The 14,034-nt window shown below is 37.3% G+C and overlaps 1 protein-coding gene across 4 annotated transcripts in view; it reads left to right on the forward strand.

Moving 5' to 3' along the window:
- Positions 1–14,034, forward strand: part of PDE4B (phosphodiesterase 4B) — a 543,304-nt gene that overhangs the window by 248,283 nt on the left and 280,987 nt on the right. The gene's annotated exons all lie outside the window — the stretch shown is intronic.

Genomic DNA, 14,034 nt, shown 5'->3' on the forward strand with positions numbered 1-14,034 from the left:
TGTTTGTAGTAGGTAGGTATACACCCAATGCACTGTCAGGTTAACTGTGGATAGATTTCACCTCACAGTGGGACTAAATCACTTTGAATTAAATTTTGTGTTATCTTCATAAAGTCTTGGGTTGGAAGAATTCCATTATTTTATATAACATAAGTAATGAATAAAGCTTTTGATTGTATAGATGGGTGCCAGGACCAAATGGATATCTAACTGACAAATGAAGTAAGAATTGTTTGACAAACAGTGGGTAGATCGTACAGGAGGCTTTCTAAGAATGGTTTCAGGAGAAGGGCTCTTTCTGTTTGGTGGCTGTGGTAACTCCCTGCTCTGTCCTTACAAGGTTCCCTTTTTTCTATTTTAATTTGGGTATTGAAGTTTATCAACAAACTCTGAGCCAGAGTTCTAATCGACTTTTCCAACCTTATTCCTATTATTATGTTTTGACATCTAGTCAAAGAATATCTTTTTCCAAGCATGCTCTATTTCTTTCCTGCTTCCATGCTGCTTTACTCATTATGTTCCCTCCAGTCTGAAATACCCTTCTGGGTATCCAGGATGATCTGAAATATCATCCTTTGTATGATGAAATCCTAACCAAACTTCAAAGGACCACTCAAATTGTCATCATCCACTAAGACAATTTTCTTGATTATCATAGGATGAATTCCTACTCTCAGCTCTCCCATAGCACATTTTTGTACTTCTACTTTTAACATTTGCTACAGTTAGCTTTGCATTATACTAATTCCTAAATATTATATCCCTAATAATTTATGATTCTGTCATTTTAGTAGAGGCCATGTATTTATTGAATACATACTACATTTGGATACTAGCGATATGGAGATGAGATGGCCATACTCCCTGGTCTCCCAGATCACAAGTTTAGTAAGGACCCAGAAAAAAAAAATCTCTAAAATTGAGTATGATAAATACCATCATAGATATATAACAGAGTGTCATGGGTTATAAAGAGTAACACCTAAGTTAATACTCATTTTAGCGGACAAACCAGAAAAAAACTTCCAGGAGAAAGCTAAATATTAACTTTGTAAATAGCCTCTTCATTATATTCTCTCATTTAAACCATTTTGGGTAGAATTCTGTCTGTATATTTATCATTATTAAAAATTAGTGTTACTTTCTCTTTAATTCTTTGTTCAAATCTATGTTATAATATTTATCCCATCCTTCTTTATGCTTGTATTTGTGTGTGTGTGTGTGTGTGTGTGTGTGTGTGTGTGTGTGTGTGTGATATTTCTGTGTTTATTTAGCCAAACTGCAAAATCTTGATTAGGGTATACAGTGTTTCTGTACACTTGTTATCTGAAGGTATCCATTTCATGTCCATATATCTTTACAAGATTGCGAGCTCTTTGGGGACAGGTGAATTGAACTGTTCAACGCCTATACCATAACAGGGCAAGCACTCAATAAATGTGGTAACTAGATTTATTAATATGTCTATATACATTTTTTAGGAGGAAGAGGTTTGTTGTAGTTTGTAGTTGGAATAGATGAGTATTCTTGTTACTATAAATAGTCTATAACTTCAGGGAAGAAAGGCTTTGAGGGTGGAAGGAGCAGATTTACAAGCTGGAGAAAAAGAATGTGTCAATATATGGAAAGGTGACAGTGAGAGTAGATGGAGTAGGAGGCTGGGGGCAATGAAAGGTGGTAAAGAAAAACACAAAATGACAATAAACCGTTTAAAAATAATTTGTCCCCAAAGTGCTGGCTATTCTAAATTTATCTTTGCTGAAAAATTAGGTATTTTTGGCTCACCTTTTGGGAAGGTAGCGATTTAGGCTAGGGAAAAAGTAGACAAGTTCGAATTTCCATGGAAACAATTATCATAAAATATTGATTGATGAGGATATTTGGAAGCAGAGAAGGAAAGAGATAGTTGCCATGGAAACATGTACATTCGGAGAAGTGCACTTGAAGAGTTCCTTATTTCTTTTAACTAAATATTTGATTAATTTAAAATTGCTACATCTTGGTTTCTAATTTATTTTTAATATTCCTTAAGATTTAACATTTTTTCTATCTTAGTTATATTCACAGAAATATAAGGAATATTCTTACATTTTAATTCTATAAGACATAATTTCTTTAGTGATTATAAATTCCTTTTAAAAATATGACATATTGGGGTGCCTGGGTGGCTCAGGCAGTTAAGCGTCTGACTTTGGCCCAGGTCATGCTACCACGGTTCATGAGTTCAAGTTCACATCTGACTCTGCTGTCAGTACAGAGCCTGTTTGGGATCCTCTGTCCCCCTCCCCCCTCTGCTCCTCCCCTTCTGTTTCTCTCTCTCTCTCTCTCTCAAAATAATAAATGAGCTTAAAAATATGACATATTTTTTATGTTAAAGCTTTAGAAGCATTTTATGAACGTCTTTTTAATTTACTATTTTATTTATTTATTTATTTATTTTTAACGTTTATTTATTTTTGAGACAGAGAGAGACAGAGCATGAACGGGGGAGGGTCAGAGAAAGGGAGACACAGAATCGGAAACAAGCTTCAGGCTCTGAGCTGTCAGCACAGAGCCCCACGTGGGGCTTGAACTCACGGCAAGATCATAACCTGAGGTGAAGTCGGATGCTTAACCCACTGAGCCACCCAGGTGCCCCTAATTTACTATTTTCTTTAAGGTATAAAGTGATGTTAATAATGACAATTTAGTCAATGAAATTTAAGTTGTTGCTTTTAATTTGCATTGAATAGTAGCATAAAATACCCTGCGAATATCAAGAGAAGACTACTTCAAATATTGTGATGCAATTAAAACAGGCTTACTTTTTCTCAAAACAAATTTTTACAACCTGAGTTTTGAGATCCATTTTAGGTTTAGTTTACTTTGGTTATTTTAGCTGTCAAATTGCTATGAAAACATGAGGAAGTTTCTATTTTGGACAATATATTTGTGGTTGAGGAATATATACAAATGAGATGATTGAAAAATGTGCATGTTTGTAAAAGTGCAACTTGTAGAGATTTGGATTAATAAAGCAGGATATTAAACTTCACTGTTACCTGTATAGTTGTAGGATTGAATTTTAAGGTTCCCTTTGCTGAGCACTTTAGATAATATATTCTAAGGTGATCCCTCACCTTTTCAGTCCTATAAAACTGAAACGTAAAGAGCTTCCAGAGAATACATGATTTCCTAACAGATACTGATATATCTTAAATGTCACACTTAGATTAAATTTGCTTTTTGAGAATTGCTTTTTCCTGACTGCCACCTCTTGTCATCTTCTTTGGCATTCAGAGTTTAGTATGCCAAAAGGAGAGCAGTTAGACCTCTTATGGATGGCCCTCTATCATTACTGATCTTTTGTATCTCAAAAAATACGTTACAGAAAAATTATCTTTAGATACTATAAGGTTATGTGTTATCTGTAGCCTTAGGAAAAGATGGCATGCTGATTTTTCAGACACCATGAGCATTTAAAAAGCCCTATTCTTGGGGCGGCTGGGTGGCTTGGTCGGTTAAGCGTCCGACTTCGGCTCAGGTCATGATCTCACGGTCCGTGAGTTCAAGCCCCGTATCGGGCTCTGTGCTGACAGCTCAGAGCCTGGAGCCTGTTTCAGATTCTGTGTCTCCCTCTCTCTCTGATCCTCCCCTGTTCATGCTCTGTCTCTCTCTGTCTCAAAAATAAATAAACGTTAAAAAAAAAAAAAGATAAAAAGCCCTATTCTTTTCTTAAGATCATACAACTTTATAGTTAGTAGTGACTTAGAGGTGAACTTATCCATCTCTTTCATTTTAAAAGGGAAAACACTGAGGGATAAAGGAAGAACACTGATGTATATAAGGCTGTGTCTCCTCTTTGTCAGTTAGTGTTCCCTCCCTAGCACCAGTACATCTTCAAGACATGGCTTGTGTAGACTTTAGTCTATACCCTCATCTCTATTAAGCTACCTCAAAGCCACCACAAAAAAACATACACAAATAGACTGCTCATGTAAATGACGCTTCAAGACAAATCCGTCACTGGGTGCTTCTCCTATAATAAAAATTCTGGAGGTTGATGAATATTGTGGAGAATGCTTAAGAATCAATGAGAGAACAATGAAATATGAGAGTGGTGTATACATATCTAAATAGGATTAACCTTCCTCCAAAAAGTTATATATATCCACACCACTGCCAAGTGAAGGGGCCAGACATGGCTTCTTCTCTAATTACTTTATTAAGACTTTTATTATCTCTACTCAATGCTAACACTTTTTTAATTCCATTGCATGGACACTTCATTGGGATTTCTTTAAAAAAAATTACCACTGAAATGGTTTTACTAATTTTCATTATAGATTTAACATTTCTTTGGAGAGAACAACCAAGTAACTCTCCAGACTGTTAAGTGGCTAGATACTGAAGCTTTCCTTTTTAGAGAGGGAACATGGCAGTTTTGAGGATGTTATGCTTATGTAATGTCACCTTTCAAAATGGCCCCCAAACGGTCAACTCACTAGAATGTTTTGTTCTTCTACTTAGAAAGAAAAGAACAGGCTGAAGTTCAATAGATGAACTACACAGAATATGTATCTCCTGAGTATCTGTTCTAGTCTAGGTACCCTGGTAGGTTCTAGGAAAGCCAAGACACATCATATATGGTCCCTCTACTTGAAATTCTGCAATTTTGCAGAGAAGAAAGACAAACAAATGGAATATAACAAATTGATATCATAAAATGAGAGCACAGAGCAAGGACATTTAATGTACATCTGTAGAACCAGGGTAGGACTGATAGAGATGAAGGTGAAATAAAATGGATTGTCAAACAAGTAAACAAAATCCTACTTCTCTGACATAAATGATTCCTACTGCTTAGACTTTTTCAGACAACATAGCCATTTCCTTGTAAGAAAATATTTGCCGCTATCCAATGATTTGAGGCTAGTCCTGCTGTGGTTTGATGGGTGGGTCCTCCACATCTAATGATTGTCTGTGTCAGGTATGACAGGACCAACCCTGACAGGAAGAATTAGTATGCCCAGCACATTGAACTCATTTATGGCATCTCTTTGTGTCTTTATTTACAATAGTTAGAGCAAGGCCTGTGGAGTCAGGGTGTTTGAGTAAGGGCTTTGCCACAAACTGTCCACACCATCTTGGGCAATGACTTTATTTCTCGAAACCTATTTCATGGCATTATGGCAAAAATTCAATGAGGTGGTGCTGGCTAGGGTTTTAGAACAGTGCCTGGACAGTAAAGCCTCAATACTATAGCCAATGCTTTATGTTGACACGCATGATTATTGAAGAGATGGAAAGCCCAGTGGTAGGAGACTTAGGAAACCTGGTCCATATAACCAGCTCATAACACTCTCCTTCTCCGGCCTCTCCAGACCCACTCTCCCCATTCTTACCTCCTGTCCTTTCTGTGGCATGTAATGATGTGACCGTGTCTCCTTCATCCTGTTTGAGAAAAAAAAATTATAGCCAACTCTATGTTTTAGTTGGCAACAAACCCGATAGGAGACCGAATAACATGCATTTCCCCAAATTAAATATTAATAATCAATATTATTAATAGACATATAGGTTCAGAACTCTGGAAATCCTTCTCTGGGCACCCTTGTGGACCACATTTGGAACATTGAGCCTTGTTTTTGATGTTGTCTGTGAGGACGTTAACAAACCAGAGAGCATTCCAGGAAGGGTGTAGAGGTTGCTCAATCATATAGAAACCATAGCATAGAAGGAAAGAATCGAAAGACATAGAGATCATTAGTATGGGAAAAAGTAGACACAAGGTATAGGAGAGCTATCTTGAAATACAGAGAGGGCTTTAATGCTGAGTGGAGTGGCCTTTGGGAGAAGTCAAGGCTGGGAGCAGAGCCTCTCAGCATTGCTTTTATGTGGTGGGCCCTGTAAGTGTGAGGCTAGACCAACAGTACCTGGTTTTTAGGCAGACATAAGTGCCTATTTCAGACTCAATGCCTGTGTCAGGAAAGGTTCTGGAGGTGCAATTGCTCAATTTTATGTTCTCTGAAGAGGAGTTGAAAGTTCCTTGGTTTAATGAATTAATTTGTACATTTATAATGGCAAACATACCCACATGTTTTCTTTGTCAGAAAATATTGTTAGTGTTAACGGCACCTGTCTTTAGTAAGGAGCAATCAGGGCATGCTTTCTTTCACTTGATAATCATCTGATATTTATTCATATAGTGTTGATTAAGCCATCTACTTACTTAAAAGAAGCTTACTAAACAAAGGTATGTTGACAAAAGAGAACAAATCCCCTGCACTTTGAGAACCTAAGTCCTGTGAACAATGCCTTCTTAAAAATTGTGGTAAAATACATGTAATATTTACCATTTTAACCACTTTAAAGTGTAAAATGCAAGAGGCATTTAGTACATTCCCAGTGTTTTGCAACTATCATGTCATCTGGTTCCAGAACCTTTTCATCACCCTAAGAGGAAACTATATTCATTAAAGTAGTCACTCCTTATGTCCCACCTCCTCTAGCCCCTATGTGCACTAACCTGCTTTCTATTTCTGTCTTCTGTATGAATGTGACTATTCAGGGTTTTTCATTTAAATGGAATCCCAGTAAGTGGCCTTTTCTGTCTGGCTTCTTTACTCTGCATAATTTTTGAAGGTTCATCTATTTTGTCGTATGTATCAGTACTTTATTTCTTTTTATGGCTGAATATTGCATTACATGGATATACCACATTTTGTCTATCCATTGGCTGATGGACATTTGGGTTGTGTCCACCTTTGGGTTATTGTGAATAGTGATGCTATGAACATTTTTGTACAAGTTTTTTGTTTAAAAAGCTGTTTACAATTGTTTGTGTATTTACCTAGGAGTGGAATTTCTGGGTCGTTTGACAATTCCTTAACTGATTTGGGAGCCACTTTTTCTTTTTTACATGAAACTTCAGGTTTTACATTCTCTGGCTTGCCTAGAGTTTGTGAAATCAGGAAAGGTTGTTAATGCCTTTATTTTCATCTCTTTAGAGATTTAGCAATATCCACTTAGACACAAAAATGAGAAAAATATCCATTCATAATAGTGACCAAAATTCTGTAAATAAATTAGTAGGAAATGTATTGACCTAGAGGAGAATTTCTACATGTCCTCAGGCCAACAGCCCATATCATTCCCTTTTTACAAGAATGTTGTGCAATGGGGGCCCTGTGTCTGCTGCTTCCAAGTTGGTCTCTACGCTCTACAAAGGAATGGGGACATCCAGGATTTTGAACTGGTTAAACCCTGGCTTTTGCTAACGTTTGCCAGGCAGAAATGTGCTTCCAGAGTTTGATTTTTCAAGAGACACCAGAAATCTAGATTTTTATCTGATTTTCTAATTTGTAAATGTTGCCAATTCATTCACATTAAAGAAAAAGCAACCAGAAATAACAAAAATACACACTGTGTGGGCCAAGCAAAACAAAACTGGCAGTTGGATTTGGCTCATAGGCTGTCAATTTACTACTTCTGCTCTTTTTTTCTCTTTATGAGTCTGCCACCCCTTACAGCATAATAACAATAAAGTCAACAGTAACTAGTGCATTTATACTGTGTTCCAGAAACTAGTCGAAACACTTAACATATGTCAGCTTAATTCTCTGGATAATTCAATGAGATAGGTGCGGTTTCCTTATCCTCATTTCCCTAGAGCCTTTCTCAGAGTACTTCAGTTATTTATTTATGAATTTGACCTCTTTTATATATATTACAAACAACTTATGGGAAGGAACTGTGTTTTGTTTACATTTATGACCCCAGGACTGTGTCCAGTGTCAAGCATATGTAGATATTCTCTAAATTTCAGTTAAGTGAATGAATGAGTTGTACCTGTCTCAGACTGTAATTCTTGGATATGCTTGGATGTATTATATACTTGGATATAATCCTTGGATATACTCTGTAATAGTAAGAACAATCACGAATACTTAAGGCTTTCAATGTGCTTGGGACAGTATCAGGCACATGCCATAGCTATTAGTTTATTAATAAGGGCCACACTATGAAGAAGTTAGTTGCTTGCTCTCTAGAGATAGACTTTCTGATTCAAATCCTGCCTCTGCCCGTTACGATTTGTGTTATCATAGTCAAATAACATACCTCCATGTCCCTATTTTAATTACCTTCAAAATGGTGATACTGATGAAATGATAGTCATGACTGACTTGTGCTAATTTCACCATGTGCTCTGTACTGTGCTAAGCAATTTATACGAATTCTCTCTCTTCGTGATATCTAGCTCCTGGATTTTGTGAGGACTAAATGAGTTAATTCATTTAAAGCATTTATGTTTTGTTTGGCACACAATGAGCTTTCAGCACAGTTGACTATTATTATTAAGCCCATTTTGGCAAAGAGGAAACTGAGTAGTAGATTAGTAAATTGTGTAAGGTTACCTGGCTAGCAAGCTGCAGAATTGGGATTCAGACTGCTGCCAATTTGTTTCCTTAACCACCAGCCTGTGCTCCCATCCCCTGTATGTTCCTTCCCCTTACCCCTCTCCACCGAGGCAGCATCGACTTCTTCCCTGGAATCCACTCAAAATCAGTTCTTTCTTCCTTTTCTAACCTACTTTGTTATTTATTTTGTACAAAATTGTGTCATCCTCCCCATCATTAAAGTGTACTTTACATTTTGTCTTAGATTTTAGTCCTTATTTTTTGTACCCCAGCCGCACATAAGAGCTCTTATGAAAACCATGTAATGGGGGTTCTGTCAGGCGTAGAATCATTTTATAACTTTGATAAAAAAAAACCATTTATATTCTCTTAAAGTGCGGGTCATTTGTAGCTTTGGGGAGGGGAGTGGGCAGTAAGGGAAGGAAAAAGAATCAACCCACCCACCCATGAATTCACCTGTTCATTCCAGAAGTGTTTCAGTTTTAGAGCCTCTACTAGGTACTTACCATTTCTGTCTCCTAGGAGCTTGACCTCAGATACATTTAGATCAGATAGATCTGGTGATTAAAAAAATATGATGATTTTTGCAATTAGATAGCCTATGTGTCTTTCTCATTTAGTGAGTGTTGATTTGCTTTAAATGGAATTAAAAATTAAAACGTGTTCTTGGAGCAGTCTCTTTCATTGTCTCAGAATTGTCTGTACCTTTCTGTATCTGTCTCCTTACCTTTTCCCTTGCTCACTCTCAATCCCACATGAAGCTTTCCTAGAGGACTCTGGGGCATGGTTAAAATATAACCGTTTTGGGTAAAAACTCCTGCTGATTGAGTCACAGTTATACAGTTGCCCTTGTTGGTGACTTGAGGGAGCTTGGGGATTATGACCTTTTATCTCTGTTGCTTTATATACCTGGTGGCCTGCAGGTTACATGTGATATATATCTTCTAGACCAATGGTGCTCTAAATTCCCATGGATTTCTGAAGGGTGAGTAATCAAGTGTATTGCACATAGTTTGTGTGGTGTACCTGCAAAGCCACATGTAATGCAGCTCATCAAAAGCCAGCAAATTAAAGAAACTTCAGAGAATGTACCACAAACTGTTTAAGAGAGTGGAGAAAGTTAGAGTTATTTAGAGAAAAGATTAAAGGAGCTAATTACACACAGCTTGACTGAGCAGAAACTAAAGGGAGAGTTAATGGTTCTTTGATATTATTTGAAGATGCTAAATGGTGAGGAGGAAACAATATTTTGTATAATATAATGAAGTGCTGTTATGAGCAATGAGACAGAATTGAGAATGAGAATATTAAGTGAAGTATGTGTGAACACTATTAAAAACAAAATTTATTATATTATGAAGAAGTCTTTCCAATTATAAGGTGGAAGCCCTTTTTCGAAGAAATAAGCATAGAAAAAGGTATTATTTGATATTATTATTATTATATTATTTGATATTTGATATCAGTTATATTTGGACAGTTTAAATATAAACTGTTATATTTGGACAGTTTATATTTGATATTTGGACAGTTTAAATGATGTGCTATTTTTTTGTGTGTTTATTAATCTCCAATTTGAGCAATGCTTTTTGTTTCAGCAAGGGCCCATTCTGTCCCCAGATGCTCCTATAATATGTAGTCCTGCAAAATCCTAGGTCTGCAACTGTGTAAGAGAGGCCCAGGTGGCAATATTAAACAAATTGCTCTTTAGGATTTTGTTTCATTGGCACATCTCTGAGAGTAATGAGAGCTGTTGCCCAGCCTGTGACATTTGCATGTTTCTTTGCCATTGTGTTTTCCTTTCCCAACTGAGAAAGTTATTCCAGCTCACACAGGAAAATTGTGTCAGTGTTACTAACCAAATCCTCAGAGTCATAGCATTCTGGGTATGTTTTGCAGCAAGCTGGTATAGAGGCAATGAGTACTCAGAGCAGCCAAAGTGGCCCCACCAACTTCCGTCCCTGGAACTACCCTCAGCATCTCAGCATCAAGCTGCTACAGCTTTGTATCTGTGCTTTATCTTAATTTATTTTGTGAGTCCATTAGCAAGGTGTGTCTGAAGGTATCAGGAAAGCCTAATAGAACTTATTTTATGGTTCTGGGAATGCCAAAACATTTTTCCACATGAATTAATTTGCTGCTTCACTTCATGCCATTTTGGTTTATAAAAGGTTTCATGGGAATGCTCTTGTTTCAGATAGTGGAGAAACCCGTGTAATCCTTAAAAACATTGACAAAAGTTTTGGTGTGTAGATATTGTTGAAATAGCCTGAATTTGTAATAAAAATTATAGGAAATATAACCTATAATGGGAAATACATAAAACAAAGTGCGTGTGTGTGTGTGTGTGTGCGCGCGCGCGCGCGCGTGCATGGGCGGGGGTGGGGGGCATGTCTTTACCTAAGTACCCCTAGGAGCTAACAGAGAAGCCCTATCTTATAGGTAGCATTGAGAAAGTCACTGTGTGTGTTACAGGCACGTCTGTTGGGATTTCTTACTACTTATCAGAATGTATCAGGAGAAAGAGATCTCCTATATTACCTTTAGTCTTAGCGCAGACCTTCTGAATCTTCCCTTTTTCATCATGGTCTTTCTGACTCATTGCTTTTGAATGTCCTGAAGGGTTTCCTCCATGGTCTTTCCCTTCCATGTGAGGAAACTCAGTTTCAATCTGTTATTTCTTGTTTTTCTTCATGACAGTCACTGTTTAGTCTTTAAGGGGGAAAACTTCCAATACTGGCATAGATTGAGATTAATTTGTATACAATATGTCTTTTTTATTATCAACATTCTCAATTTCATTGAAAAACTTCAGGATTAGATGCCCTTCACTTGGATGTTAAGTCCCACTAGCCTTGGCCTGAGAATCATACAAAGCTAATATTCTATATCCCAACTATATGCTGTAAGCTACACTTCCCTCATAAAATTGCAACAAAATTCAGTTTGGTAAACATTAGACTCATTAAATCTCATTGATGACTCTAAAAGAAACGTCACTTTTTGGTAGAGGACTTGGTAGCAACATGAACTAGTGGAAAGTGTGGGGCTATGGTGGTAGCCTTCCAAGGATTTGTTGCATTTCTGTTCAGTTCATTGGCTGCTTGATCTTGAACTGGTCAGCTCTTGGAGCGTCAGTTTCTTCATTGATAGATGGGGGTTAATGGCACCTATCTTTCTGTAGAGTATTAGAAGTTTAGTCCTACCATTTACTATCAATACATCCTCCAGTAAATTACTTAACATCGTACTGTCTTCATCTCCTAATCTGTAAACTGGCAATAACAATATACCTACCTTGTGGAGCTGTGAGGATTGAATGAGCTAAGATATGTAAAGTGCTTAAATAATGTCCAGCACAAACCAAATGTTATGAAAGTGTTTATAATTATTACTGCATCCTTGTATGAGGATTAGAAATTATCCCTGTGGATTTTACAGGATAGATTAAACTATAGCAACTAAGGAAATGGGATCTGGGGTCCAAATATGGTGCTTGTGTCACTTACAAACTTGCTGTCTCACTTTTAGGAGAATTATTTTACCTTTTAAAGCTTAACCTTTCTCACCTGCAAAATGAGGATAACAACTGTAGCTGGTATATACTGAATGCTTGCTCAGTATGTAATATAATATCTCATTTATATAATTCTGTGATTTAATGATTTCTACAACTGTTTTAGCTAAGTATTATTGATAAACTCATTTTATATGTGAGAGAACGGAAGCATTAAAAAAAAGTTAAGTCACTACCCAGGGTATATTAGACTAATAGGGGTAATGATGGGATTTGAATCCAGGTACTTGAAAGTCCAGAGCCCACAGCCTATGATACTGATCACCATGTTATAATGCCATCGACGATAATAATAATATAGTAGCCACCTCATAATACTATTGTGATAATTGCATAAAGTAATCCGTGTAAAAGGTTTAGTCCATGTATGGAAAATGCTCAGTGAATGTTAACTCTCATTAAGGAATGGGATTATTTTATGGTTTGAAAGTCTTAAGTCTGTACCCAATGGAAGTTGCTCAGGAGTTAGAAGCATAGATGTGGTAACAGGTTGGAGTCTGATATTTACTTGCTAGGTGTGTAACCTTGGGCAAGTTACTTAGTCTTTTCCCATGCCTCTATAAATCAGGGAAACTCAAAATCCTTCATCTCAAAGTCTTTCCCCTTTTATACCATTCTGCAATGCTGAGATAGAACTCTGTGGACCACACTTCTCAAACTTATTTATTAGCTGGCTCCCACTTAGCTCTGCCAATGGGAGATGCTGGTAGGAGACTGAAAGGTGGGAGGTGGGAAGAAAAGACCACTTTTCTGTTTTCAGATCCTGTCAGCATCTTTTCAACAGCGCATCTCAGGGGTGTCTCCAGATTTTTGCTCCTATTATACTGGTACCAGTCATCCCCCTTCAGCTCACTGAGCACCAACTGCGTGAGGGCTCTTCCTCTGAGTTTATAAGTTCTGTTAACCCCTGTATCTTCCCTTTTCTTCCAGCCTGAGGACTGTTAGCTGCTTCTTGCAGTTATTAAGACCTGGGTTACCTCAGCATCCTTATTTCTCTTTTAATCACCTAATATCTGTGTAACAAATTCCCTGTAAGTAAACCCCCTTGATTTGACATATCTAGCTTGGTTTTGGTTTAATGACAGGACCCTGAAGAAAATACTCCTAGGGTTCTGGTGACCATCCTATTCAATAATGTTGTGAAAAGCCCTTTCTCTAGCCTAGCATTTAGCAAGCGTTTAAGAAATAATAGTCTCTGGCATTATCTAGGGACCAGCTTCTGGAACTTTCCTGTTTGTAGATTGGCTCAGGCCCTGTAAACAGTGTGAGCCATAACCCTTCATACTTTAACAATATGGAGTCAGCTGCTGAGTAACCAGAATGAACACTGAGATGGTGAACAGAAGACTTGAGGGTCAAATATACTGCCACTGGTCGGTCGATGTTGCAAAAATTTGCCCTCGGTGATTAGCGTTGGATAAAAAGTCTGTTCTTTTCAGCACAAACCAAACACTGTGTATGGAGAAGTATACACAGGGGGAATGCACCTGTCACACAGTGAGGACTCTGTAATACTGGGATATCGACCTGTTCACTGTCAGAGAACAAGAGTTTGGGCAAGCTAAATCAGCCTAGAATGCCATTGATTCTTCTTCTCTATCAGTTCCTACAGCTCTGGGCAGTGAATGCAGAAATAACTGAGATTCATAAAGGTGTCTCTGAGTCATAATCTAAAGTAGTGGTTCTCAATCCTGGTTATACATTATAATCATCTGAGTCATTTAGCAAAGAGTCTGATGTTCTTGGCCCAACCTTCAGAGATTCTAATTTAATTCAGGTAGGGTGGGGCCCAGGGAATTGGTATTTTTAAAAGCTCTCCAGTTGATTCTAATGTGCAACTAAATCTGTACTCTAAAGATAAATTACATATTTAGCATACGGTCATTAAGGTGACAGAAAACCATATAGTACATATTTTTAAGTATTCCCATTGTAAATGTCTTTATTTGGGGGATTGAGGACTTTGCTCTATCTTTCTGAGAAACTGGGTAATGTTTATTGCCTTAGATTCATCTCTATAAATGTTGCCTCTGTGTACATTTGGTCTACGATGGTTCT

The sequence above is a fragment of the Herpailurus yagouaroundi genome, unplaced genomic scaffold (genome assembly GCF_014898765.1).
Source record: "Herpailurus yagouaroundi ecotype Mexico unplaced genomic scaffold, PumYag 77, whole genome shotgun sequence".
NCBI classification, from domain to species: domain Eukaryota; kingdom Metazoa; phylum Chordata; class Mammalia; order Carnivora; family Felidae; genus Herpailurus; species Herpailurus yagouaroundi.